This window comes from Mus musculus, chromosome Y, assembly GCF_000001635.26.
Source record: "Mus musculus strain C57BL/6J chromosome Y, GRCm38.p6 C57BL/6J".
Taxonomy (NCBI): Eukaryota; Metazoa; Chordata; class Mammalia; order Rodentia; family Muridae; genus Mus; species Mus musculus.
The window spans coordinates 63321679-63333231 of NC_000087.7; the positions used below are offsets into that span (position 1 = coordinate 63321679).

Sequence of the window (11553 nt, forward strand, 5' to 3'; positions counted from 1 at the left end):
TAGGCAATATGCTGTGATGCAGATGGTGGGACTAAATACCACACTGAAACTGGAGATGGCTAGAAATCATCACAGTTGGTTGTAGTATAGGTGAAATTTACACTTTTGACCTAAACTTCTGGGTCCACCCTATGGCTTTAAGATGGAGGGATGTGGGATCAAGAACATTAACTTGCATTGCATTTTCCTTCTTCTTGAACTCATATTTTAAAATACCTCATGGAGGTGATGATTCTGTTGGCCTGGACGTTTTGCTTTTGTAACTGCTATACAGAGATATCCTTAAAGAGACAGATAGATCCTATCACTTTTTGTAACATAAAGAATTGTGTGGTGAAATGGGTTTGCAATGTCAGTCGTGGGTTTTGATGAAGGTTTTGGCCCCAAGTACAATGTTCAAAGATAGAACACTATACACAATCTGAAAAGTGATTGGACCCTGAGGGGTTTAATCAATGAGTTAATTGATTGATGGGTGTGCATTGAAGGGGTGAGAAACTTGTAAAGGAACTTGGTCATTTGGGACATGTCTTGGAAGTTATTTATTGTCTTTGGTCGCTTCCTGTGTTGATGCTTACTGGGTAATAATAAGTTGGACAACTGTTCTCCTTCATGCCCCTTTCATACTCTTGTGACTATGGACCTGTTTTCCTTGTTGCTAGGCATATCGGAACAGTGATGAAACTTATTTACATGAATGTGTCTCACTAGTGATACTGACTTTTCTGGTCCATTGTAACCATGCCTTAATTCTTTAAGCTTTTTTTCTAGAAGAATCATGCTAACATTACACCGAAAGTTACTAAGTAGTTGTACCTGGAAGATTCTGCCAGTGTATCTGTTGTCTTAGTAATAAAGAACTTTGATTCTTCCCACACTGTTTTTTCCGCTGTATTCACTACTGTATTTTAATAGATTGCAATATCATATGAAGTAGCAGAAAATGAGGGGAAAATGGAAGGGAGATAAAAATGTGTTAGAATCATTAAATTACACACTTAAAAATAAAGAAATCAATGTATTTTTTATTATAGAAAGGATACTACAAAAAAAGCTGCTGAAAAGGTTTGACCAACTCATGGGAGATGGTATTTGTCATACCTCCTGTGATGTAGCTGTAAATAGTAGTGGGTTTATTACAGATGAATCAGACACCAATATAAGCATGAAGGGATAATACTCAGTTGCCTCAGGAGAAAGAAATCAAGTAAAATTCATTAGATTTCTTTATGAGGAGTTTTTTTGTCATAGCTTTGGTGGCATAAAATTGGACAGATTGGCAAGTCTCCCAGTAAGTGTAACACACAGTAGAATTTCGGGGTTGTGAGGCTATAGGAAATATTCAGCTCATGTCACCTATTATTGAGTATCCTTGCTGATGGAGGTAGTCACCCTTCACTTATGCCATACATGAAAGTGTGTCTATGCAGGGGCAGAATGCAATAGATGGTGTTGAGTAAAGTTTTTGTAGGTTATGGTGTAAGTTAAACATTACTGTGATGGGATATTATTTTTTTTTCAATTTTGACAATCCACAGTTACCTGAGAAGAGAGAACAATTGAAGATCAGTCTCTATTCACTTACTTGTTCATTAGGTAAGTCTATGGGATATTCTCTTGGGTAATGATTGATGTGGGAAGGCCCATCACTGTGGCTAAGCTCATCAGTAGTCCTTAATAAATGGGAGCCTTTTAGGCTGTATTTTAAAAAAATAGCTGAACGAGCCATGGGAAAAGTGGTGGTTTGAATAATAAAGTCACCTATAGACACATATATATGAATATTTAGTCACCAGAAAGTGGCAGTGAGTTTAAATTTAGAAGGAATAAGAGAAGGTGTGGCTTCATTGGAGAAAGTGGGCGTATCAACAAGGATGGGTATGAGTTTTCAAGAAGCCAATGCAATGGCAGAATCTATCTCTTTGCCTAAGGATCAATAGTTCTCTATTGCTCCAGTGATGGGGTCCCTCTCGTGATGATTGTCCAATCATCTGAAAATGTAAGCAAGCCTCCAGTTAAATGCCCTGTTTTCTTCTTTTTCTTTTTTTTCCCATTTTTTATTAGGTATTTAGCTCATTTACATTTCCAATGCTATACCAAAAGTCTCCCATACCCACCCACCCCCACTCCCCTACCCGCCCACTCCCCCTTTTTGGCCCTGGCATTCCCCTGTACTGGGGCATATAAAGTTTGCTTGTCCAATGGGCCTCTCTTTCCAGTGATGGCCGACTAGGCCATCTTTTGATACATATGCAGCTAGAATCAAGAGCTCTGGTGTACTGGTTAGTTCATAATGTTGTTTCACCTATAGGGTTTCAGATCCCTTTAGCTCCCTGGGTACTTTATCTAGCTCCTCCATTGGGAGCACTGTGATCCATCCATTAGCTGACTGTGAGCATCCACTTCTGTGTTTGCTAGGCTCCACATAGTCTCACAAGAGACAGCTACATCTGGGTCCTTTCGATAAAATCTTGCTAGTGTATGCAATGGTGTCGGCTTTTGGATGCTGATTATGGGGTAGATCCCTGAATATGGCAGTCTCTACATGGTCCATCCTTTCATCTCAGCTCCAAACTTTGTCTCTGCAACTCCTTCCATGGGTGTTTTGTTCCCACTTCTAAGGAGAGGCATAGTGTCCACACTTCAGTCTTCATTTTTCTTGAGTTTCATGTGTTTAGGAAATTGTATCTTATATCTTGGGTATCCTAGGTTTTGGGCTAATATCCACTTATCAGTGAGTACATATTGTGTGAGTTCCTTTGTGAATGTGTTACCTCACTCAGGATGATGCCCTCTAGGTCCATCCATTTGGCTAGGAATTTCATAAATTCGTTCTTTTTAATAGCTGAGTAATACTCCATTGTGTAGATGTACCACATTTTCTGTATCCATTCCTCTGTTGAGGGGTATCTGAATTCTTTCCAGCTTCTGACTATTATAAATAAGGCGGCGATGAACATAGTGGAGCATGAGTCCTTCTTAGCAGTTGGGACATCTTCTGGATATATGCCCAGGAGAGGTATTGCTGGATCCTCCGGTAGTACTATGACCAATTTTCTGAGGAACCGCCAGACTGATTTCCAGAGTGGTTGTACAAGCCTGCAATCCCACCAACAATGGAGGAGTGTTCCTCTTTCTCCACATCCATGCCAGCATCTGCTGTCACCTGAATTTTTGATCTTAGCCATTCTGACTGGTGTGAGGTGGAATCTCAGGGTTGTTTTGATTTGCATTTCCCTGATGATTAAGGATGTTGAACATTTTTTCAGGTGCTTCTCTGCCATTCGGTATTCCTCAGGTGAGAATTCTTTGTTCAGTTCTGAGCCCCATTTTTTAATGGGGTTATTTGATTTTCTGAAGTCCACCTTCTTGAGTTCTTTATATATGTAGGATATTAGTCCCCTATCTGATTTAGGATAGGTAAAGATCCTTTCCCAATCTGTTGGTGGTCTTTTTGTCTTATTGACGGTGCCTTTTGCCTTGCAGAAACTTTGGAGTTTCACTAGGTCCCGTTTGTCAATTTTCGATCTTACAGCACAAGCCATTGCTGTTCCGTTCAGGAATTTATCCCCTGTGCCCATATCTTCAAGGCTTTTCCCCACTTTCTCCTCTATAAGTTTCAGTGTCTCTGGTTTTATGTGAAGTTCCTTGATCCACTTAGATTTGACCTTACTACAAGGAGATATGTATGGATCGATTCACATTCTTCTACATGATAACAACCAGTTGTGCCAGCACCAATTGTTGAAAATGCTGTCTTTCTTCCACTGGATGGTTTTAGCTCTCTTGTCGAAGATCAAGTGACCATAGGTGTGTGGGTTCATTTCTGGGTCTTCAATTCTGTTCCATTGGTCTACTTGTCTGTCTCTATACCAGTATCATGCAGTTTTTATCACAAATGCTCTGTAGCTTTAGATCAGGCATGGTGATTCCACCAGAGGTTCTTTTATCCTTGAGAAGAGTTTTTGTTATCCTAGGTTTTTTGTTATTCCAGATGAATTTCCAAATTGCTCCTTCTAATTCGTTGAAGAATTGAGTTGGAATTTTGATGGGGATTGCATTGAATCTGTAGATTGATTTTGGCAAGATAGCCATTTTTACAATGTTGATCATGCCAATCCATGAGCATGGCAGATCTTTCCATCTTCTGAGATCTTCTTTAATTTCTTTCTACGGAGACTTGAAGTTTTTATCGCACAGATCTTTCACTTCTTTAGTTAGAGTCACGCCGAGATATTTATTAATATTTGTGACTATTGAGAAGGGTGTTGTTTCCCTAATTTCTTTCTCATCCTGTTTATTACATAGTACTTGAAGAATGAGCCAGAGCAATTCGACAACAAAAGGAGATCAAGTGGATATAAATTGGAAAAGAGGAAGTAAAAATATCACTTTTTGCAGATGATATGATAGTATATATAAGTTACCCTAAAAATTCCTCCAGAGAACACCAAAACCTGATAAACAGCTTTGGTGAAGTAGCTGGATATAAAATTAACTCAAACAAGTCAATGGCCTTTTTCTACACAAAGAATGCCTTGTTTTCTAATAGTTGCCGTCACCATATGTGTCTCTTCATAGCAATAGAACAGTGGCTAAGACAGTGGCAAGCCAATAAGCAGTGTTTGCTGTTACTGACTCAACTTTCTGTTTTGTCTTCCTCAGTGACAATCTGTATTCTTTTTATTTCCAAGTTATTTTTTATTGTAGTATTCTACATGGTGAGAAAGAAGAAAACTAGAACAATTACATCTCAGGTACGTACATGAGTATAGCTTATCTCTAAGTAAAAATAAAATGTCTACACATTGACATTGGCACTGTTAGACATTTTTTCCCTAAGAATACCTTACTGTTTTTTATTGTTGTAAGGATTCACCATGTCAAAGAGCAAATTCCATAGCAAAGGTTTTATTCAGCTTATACTTCCACATTGCTGTTTATCACCAAAGAAGTTGGGACAGAAACTGAAACAACACAGGATCCTGGAATCAGAGGCTCATTCATAGGCTATGGAGTGGTGATGCTTATTGTCTTGCTCCTCTAATCTTGGTTAGCTTGCTTTCTTAAAGAACCCAGGACTACCACCACAAGGATGTCAACACCCACAATGGAGTGGGTGCTCTCCCATCAATTAAGAAAATTCCTAACAGCTGGATCTTATGGAGGCATCTTCTCAACTGAGGCTCCTTCTCTTTGAAGACTCTAGATCTTGTCAAGTTGCTATGAAACCAGTGTGGCATTCTAAATATAGTTGGCCTATGAGGAGGTATGTCCTTGTAGGAATAGGTCTGGCCTTGCTGGAGGAAGCATATCACTCTGGGGCTTTAAAGCTCTACCAGTGTGGAAGAGACCCTACCTGTATGCAAAATACATAGTTTTTCCTCGAAGCATTTGGATGAAGGTGCATAATTCTAAACTTCCTCTCCACCACCATGTCTGCCTAGACAGTGCCATATTTTCTGCCTTGATGATCATGGAGTGAACCTCTGAACGTGTAATGAAATGTAGAAAAGCCCTAATGAAATGAGTCTCTTATGAGTGGCCTTGGTCATGATGTCTTTTCACAGCAACTAATCTCTAACTAATAGAATCAGTTACTGCAGAAACTCACAGATATTAAAATAAATCAACAATCGAGATTATTATCAAGTGCTAAAGCATGCAAACTTATTCTAGAGAGAAAAACTGTTATGAATGAGTCTATGGCATGACTCTCTCAAAAAAGAAAAAGAAAAAAAAGTAAGAAGGACCATTTCACACTCATATCATCAATATTGATTGCCTCACTGTGTGAAATAGACAAGAAATGGATTAACATTAGATGTCAACCACTGGATGAATGGCTTAAAACGAGAGCGAGACAGGAGAGAGAGAGGGTGAGAGAGAGAGAGAGTGAGAGAGAGAGAGAGGGTGATAGAGAGAGAAAGAGAGAAAGAGAGAGAGAGAAAGAGAGAGAATGAGGAGAGAGGAAAATGAGATGAAAGAATGAGAAAGAGAGAGAAAGAATGAGAGAGAGATAGCCTGATGGGTTTTTGATACTTCAAGCCTCAGTGGCCAATATCCTCAGAAAATACAAGCTGATAAGGAATTAGTTGAAGAACAATACCTTTTGGGTCATTTTCAAACTTCTGTATCTCCATGGAATACCCCATTTTTTTTTTATCAGAAAGATGCATTTTAAATTAAAAGTACCTTCCTTGAAATTTTGATCTTATTTTTGGTACAAAGGACTCATAATCTAATTTTTTAAAAGAATCATATTTCCAAGTGGTGGTGGCAAACACCTTTAATCCCAGCACTCGAAAAGCAGAGACAGGTGAATTTCTAAGTTCGAGGCCAACCTGGTCTACAGGGAGATTTCCAGAACAACCATGGCTACACAGAGAAACACTGTCTTGAAAACTCAAAGAGAGAGAGAGAGAGAGAGAGAGAGAGAGAGAGAGAGAGAGAGGAGAGAGAGAGAGAGAGAGAGAGAGAGAGAGAGAGTTTCTATACAGAGAACAAATATGAAAGGTTTTCAAACTGACTTTCATTTTCCAAGTATGGTATGAACCCTAGAGTTAGTAACAAAGAACACAGAACACAACACATAGCAGACAAAAGTACAAAGCACACTCAAATAGAAAGAAAGGCATCAAAATAGTGAATGTGAGTACCTTTTTAATGGAGCACAAACACTCTCCCATTCTCCATGAGAACCCAATAAAATCCCTGTTGTCTCCAAAGACTTTGAGTAGGAATTCATCCAGTATCCTTTCTCTTCTATTTGGTTAGAGCTGACTCAAACCTGCAAGGTCCAGGACAGAAAAAATAGACTCCCTCATCCAATTTGGTATGTGTGTTTCCAGGTAGTGTTACAGATCCTCACATGCTTAGACCACTAAAATAGAGCACATCTATTCTACCACAGTTACAGAAGGCAACATTGTAAAAATCAAGGGGCTGGCTAGTTTTCCTATTTGCTGGCACTGTGGTTGGCAACCTGTAGGTTGCTAGTCCTTGTGACAAATTTCACAGGAGTTGTCCTAGACTATCTGTATGTCAGAAATGTATGTTATAATTCATATCAGTAGGACATTTCAGTTATGAAGCAGCAAAAAATATTTTTACGGTTGGGGCACCACACAGCATAAGGAAGTATATATATGAAGGAACCGCAGTATTAAAAAGGTGGAGAACCACTCTCTGGAACTTTGAAAACTGAAGCATGGTGTGCCTCCCAGACTGTCTTTGACATGAGTCTGAGATATACTTCTGACTCTGATCTTCTTGTTACCTTTTGTTTCTTGTGATCATATGGGGTTAACCTAGAAAGTATATTCAAATGCCCTATGTGAGAGCATGTTCAGAATTCATTTTGTGAAGCAATGTGCTCTAGTATATTTAGGACAGAGCTGTCTTTGGGACCAGTCCTCTTCTGTATGCCTGTGTGTCATTCATTTTCTCTTTATTTGTTTATTGTTTTTTGTTTTTTTCGAGGCAGGGATTCTCTGTTTAGCCCTGGTTGTCATGGAATTCAATCTGGAGTTCAGGCTGGCCTTGAACTCATAAATTTGCCTGCCCCTGCCTCTGCCTACCAAGAGCAGGGATAAAAGGTATGCACCACTACACTGTCTTCTTTTATTTATCATTCTGCTATTAACTTATTGTGTCTAGGTGGTTGTTTTCAATCTATTTTGTTTTATTTTATTTTATTTTATGAGGCATTTTCTTTATTTTCATTTCAAATGTTATCCCCTTCCCTGGTTTCCCCTCTGAAAACCCACTATGCCATCCCTCCTCTCAGTAATCAACAAAATACCCACTCCTACTTCCTAGTCCTGACATTCCCTTACACTGGGGTATAGAGCCTTCTCCTGAACAGGAGCTTCACCTCTCACTGGTGTCCAAATAGGCCATTCTCTGCTACATATGAAGCTGCAGCCATGGGCCCCGCCCTATGTGCTCTTTGGTTGGTCTTTTTTTAATTGTATATTTTCTTTATATACATTTCAAATGATGTCCGTTTTCAGTTTCCCACCCTTCCAGAAACCCTCTATCCCATCCCCTCCCCACTGCTTTAATGAGGGTCTTCCTCCATCTGGATACCCATTCCCACATCGCATTGTGGTGGCTAGCAAGGTTACCTCTCTGTCTCCTCATCATTCTACAGCATATTGGTGATCCTGTGGATGATGGGGAAAAGAACACTGGATTCTGACCATTGCAGAGTACCATCCAGTACATCAATCTCAAGCCACACGTGGGTACATCTTCCTCAAAAGTATCTTGTCCTGTTCATAGCAGCTAGTTGGCTATTTTGTGTACCTGGGCCAAGATTGAGGTGTCTGCTACCTGCACAAGCACTTCCCAATACACTTTGGGGATCATCTGTGCCAGGAAGTCAGGGTTGAACTCCACAGGGTTTTTGAGGATTTAAGTGGCCTGCAGGCTCAGACAGAACACTTGCATGCCCACACCCCGCACATGTGAGTTTAGCAGGTTGTAGATTAGCAGTTTCACACTGTCACATTGGACTTCTTGACAGGACTTATTTTTTTCATCATTAATTTAGTTATCTATTTACAATTTAAATGATAACTTCCTTCACAGTTTCCCATCAACAAATCCCCATTCCAATCCCCCTCTCCTCCCTTCTCTTTTGAAAAAGATTAGTTTGTGTTATTCTTCCACATCACACTCCATCACTGAGTGAAATCAGGGCAGGAACCCATGTAGGATTATAGGCAGGGTACATGGAGCAAGGCTGCTTATTGGCTTGTTTCTCAACACAGTTTTCTCAGCTTTTCTACTTACAAAATTTAAAAATGCCTTTTAACTTTTATTTTAATAACATATATGTATATATAAAAATGTTTTGTTTGCGTGAATGTCTGTGGGCCTTTTTTGTCCAGGGTTCACAGAGTCCATAAGAGGGAGCTTGGTCCCTTGATATTGGAGCTTCATGAGGCTGTGAGCTGCCACCTGAGTTCTGTGATTCGAATCCTAACCTTCTAAGAGAGCAGCCAGTTCTCTTAAACACTGACTCATTTTTCAAACACTACCCTCAGGTTGCTTTCTTATATATTTTATCACCATCTTTGCAGAGATAGCACCACTCACTGAGTAATGGATCCTCTCCCATCAACTGTTAATCAGCTGTCTCATGTGAGACTATGCCAGGGCCTAGCAAACACAGACGTGGATACTCACAGTCAGCTATTATATGGATCACAGGGTTCCCAATGGAGGAGATAGAGAAAGTACACAAGAAGCTAAAGGAATCTGCAACCCTACAGATGGAACCACATTATTAACTTATCAGTACCCCGGAGCTCTGGACTCTAGCTACATTTGTATCAAAAGATGACCTAGTCAGCCATCACTGGAAAGAGAGGCCCATTGGACAACCAAACTTTATATGCCCCAGTACAGGGCAATGCTAGAGCCAAAAAATAAATGGGAATTGGTGGGTAGGGAAGTGGGGAGGAGGGTATGGGGAACCTTTGGTGTAGCATTGGAAATGTAATTGAGGAAAACACGTAATAAAAATATTTTTTAAAAAAGAAGGACTGAAGTATCTAAAAAAAAAGGGGGGGGGGAAATATCCAACAGTCAAATCAGACCCAGAACGACACAAATTGCATGTTTTCACCTATGTATGGAGTTAGCTTGTAAGGTTTATATATGTTTGTTTTTCATTTAGGGTAACAGAGATGAGCTATCTAGTAAGGAACCATAAAGAAGGAGGAGTTCTTCCAAGGAAGGGGAAGTAGAATATAGTGGTATAAAGGAATGAAGAAGACACTAAAATAGGAGGGTTAAATGTGGAGGGAAATATCAGGCCAAGCATCTGAGACTAGAAAGGTCATAAAACACTAAGTGAAAATCTGCCATCATAAATTTTGTTAAATAACCACAGCAGTAAAATGACTTCTCATGAATCCTAATGGCTCCACCCATATGTTAGTATATATGCCTCAGCCTTCATCAGAGGTGAGTTTCCTACAAAACTGGTAATAATCACAGAAAGACACAACTGGACAATGCACAGAGAGTGAGAGACTCAGAGAATTAAAGATTAAAGAGGATGCCTTTATCGAGCTCTCTCCTTCAAGAATCAGGAATCTATGCAAAGAAAAGTCAGAAAAATAATCCTGACCAGAGGTAGAGATAATGGATAGTATCAATGAATTGTATCATGGGTATTCCATGTTTTTTTTTGCCTAATATACACTTAAGAATGAGTGCATATTATGTGTGTTCTTGTTTTTGGGTGATGTTCTATAAGTATCTGTTAAATTCATTCGGCCCATAACTTCTGTTAGTTTCACTGTGTCTCTGAGTTCGATGGTAGGAGGATAAACAGGGAGATGGATACTTTCAGGTCACATAAGATGGAAAATTTAAAGAAAATTTTCTAAGAAAACAAATAAACATGGCTATAGCCTCATCTAATGTAGACAGATCCAATTTGAGGTTCCCTCTTCCCAGGTGACTTTAGCTTCATGTCAAGAAGGCAAACACTTACTAGCACACACAGGTTAACATAAAAGCATTTACAGCCATGTATAAAAACATCACACCAATGAACTAAGATATTATGTGGACGTTCCATGGCATAAACTTCAGAAAGACATAATTTTTTTACAGTTTATCTCAGCTTTAAAGTGTAAATCCTCAAAGGAGGGCCATGGTCCAGTGCTGTTCTCAATAGACAGCTCCTGATTTTCTAGACTCACCTCTTATATTAATCTGTGAAGTCACCTCACAATCTCACATTTCTTCTGCACAGCATTAGAGATGCCAATTAAAACTAGACTTTGGAAGTATATTAATAAGTTGGCCTTATCTTCATATTCCCTGCCCTTAATCATGGGAAACTCGCCCAGACTAGATGTCTCAGCCATTCTCACCGACAGTTTTCCTGGTAAATAGGTGGTTGAGAGAAAGAAATTATTTTAAGACCCAACCAGTTTAGTTTATCAGGATATTTGAAATGAAGCTGACATCATTTGGCACAAAAAATAAAGAGAGTCTCCTGTTTTGTGGAGAACTGAGAGAGAATTAGGGACTGGGGCCGGAGGGTAAGTGACTATCCTTAAGGAGAGTCAGTCCAGACCTAGAGGCTGGGTCTGACAGCATGCAGAGGAGTGCAGTTCAATTCCCTGCAGCTTCCTGGAAGGAGCACTGTTTCTCTTCAAATTGTGACAGGGATGGCACCCACAAGGGGGCAGAATGCAGTGGTTTTTCTAGACTTCTTTTGAGCCATCATGGTACTGATTACCACTCTTTCACTTGCTATTACAGATGAGCAAACTCAATAGGGTGACAAGTATGATCTGCTGACTTCAGAATCTCTAATTGCAAAACCCTTACAGGGCATGCCATTTTCCCTCCATGCTTGGAATAAAAAGAAAGGATTGGGCTCACAGGACTAAGCATCCTCTGACTAGCTTTTAGAGAAGAGGCTGCACTGAAGTCCAAAATTGAGACTTTGGTGTTTACTGAGAGTTTAAAAGCTAAGAACCTGTAACATTTGCTCTGTGGTACTTAAAAATATTGTTCTGA

The 11553-nt window shown here is 39.6% G+C and overlaps 1 pseudogene; it reads right to left on the reverse strand.

Moving 5' to 3' along the window:
• Positions 1 to 8125: 8125 nt before the first annotated feature.
• Gm46710 lies at positions 8126 to 10892 on the reverse strand (annotated as a pseudogene).
• Between the last annotated feature and the right edge of the window lie 661 nt (positions 10893 to 11553).